Here is a 1,710-nt window from a genome sequence, read left to right as displayed (position 1 = left end):
GCGCGGGGGGGGCCCGGGCGTTGCCCGGAGCCGGGGGAGCCCGTGGGGAGTCGGGGCCAGGCTGGGGAACGCTGTGCCCCGAGTCCCGCGGGCCCCGCAGCGCCTCTGCCCAGGAGCTGGGCCGCTCCAGATGCTGAGTGCGCGTCTGCATCGTAGCTGTGCTTCATAAATGATCTTTTCTCTGAGTTGTCTCTGCACCGCACAACGCTGCTGTTATAATATCTACTGTTAAAGTGGTTCTAAAATCGCTGTTACACCTCAGATGTGGGCTGCCCTCACAGAGTGGAATCATCAGCTCGTCTCCCTTCCCTTTGCCTCCATTAGTTAAACTCAGCTGTAGAAACAGAAGTTTTAAGTGGCTGACGTGGTCGTTACAAACTAGGTTTCATCGTTCTGGTTTTTTTCGTGCACCCAGGATGAAATCCGTAGGTAAATAGGGTTTGAGAAGAGTTACTGCTCATGAAGAAGTGATGTTGGTACTTTGTGACAAGGAAATAGGGAAAAATCGGTTTTGGCAGTTAAAAATGTCAGCCCAGGCTCTTCTAAAAGTAGTGGATATTGACGGCCTTAAAATGGCAAAGCTGTTGTGTAACTGCACAGACAATAAAGGTTTATGGGTGGGCTTGTCATACAGAAGTTAGAACCGTAATTTAGTGGTTTTTAGTTGGGGCTTTCTGGATAAATGTTCTTAGCTTTTGAATAGCAAAAGTACTTGTTTCCCCCATTATTTGTTCAGCATTTGTGCTGTTGTAGGGTTTCTTGTGCAGGTATTCTGTGTGTTGTAGGGTCTGTTATGCGTATCAAAACTGGAAAGATGTTTCTAAAGCACAGGACTGTAAATCAGCCAGTTATCTCCACTGGCTGTGAAATACAGGTAATACAGGTGCATTCTTGTGTTTCAGTCCTTTGTTTAGTTTAATAAAACAGCAGCCAAATATCCTAGATTAAGGAAGTGTTTGCTGTTCTCAGTTTAGCAGTCTGTATAACAGCTCTTTGAACTTTTGCATTTGTTTCTTAAGGAGACTTTGGCAAAATTGCCTTGGAGTTGGATTCTTTTTCCTAAGTGCTTGCTTAATACATTTTGTCTACATCTAGGATTGTTGTTTTGTTCCTTCTTAGAAACTGGGCATGTTTTCCATCCCTGCCTATTTTATTGTTAATTAATTTGGTTAACTTCTCAGCTGTATGAAATCCAGTATTAGTGGCTGAATTACAGCGTTTAAGTTTAGTCCCTCTTGCTGGTCTGACTTTCTATCTGTGTGTATTGCTTCTTGAGCTTCCTTATTCCTTTCCCATTATTCTGGTGCCCTTCCCAAGGAGAAAAGCAGTCCAGTGTGACCAAGTCAAGGTTCTTTCAGTGCTCATCACAACACAGATCTTCAGGAACACCTGTGAGATGGACCAGCTTTAGGACTGGAACGTCTCGGATCTTTTACTGCCACTTTTTTCCCCCTGAGTGGTGGTGGCATGGAAGAACAGCTGATCCGAGTTAAAGCAGGAGAAGGGATGTGTTGGACAACCACTTAGGTACCAGTGAAGCTTTAGTTCAGATAATGACAGTGGTCTTAAAATACTGCCAGCTGAAGATAGCCCTGTACCCACCACACCCTGCTTCCCTTCTGGCTGCAGTAGGAGCTTGCTGAACCAGCTTCTTAGTCTTTGAAGATTCCTTTGGTCACAGTTTTGAATTTAAGGGCACAGCGTGGAGAA

Source organism: Corvus brachyrhynchos, unplaced genomic scaffold (assembly GCF_000691975.1).
Source record: "Corvus brachyrhynchos isolate BGI_N302 unplaced genomic scaffold, ASM69197v1 scaffold5, whole genome shotgun sequence".
NCBI classification, from domain to species: Eukaryota; Metazoa; Chordata; class Aves; order Passeriformes; family Corvidae; genus Corvus; species Corvus brachyrhynchos.
The sequence above is the reverse complement of the archived record's forward strand: the minus strand, read 5'-3'. Positions refer to the sequence as shown.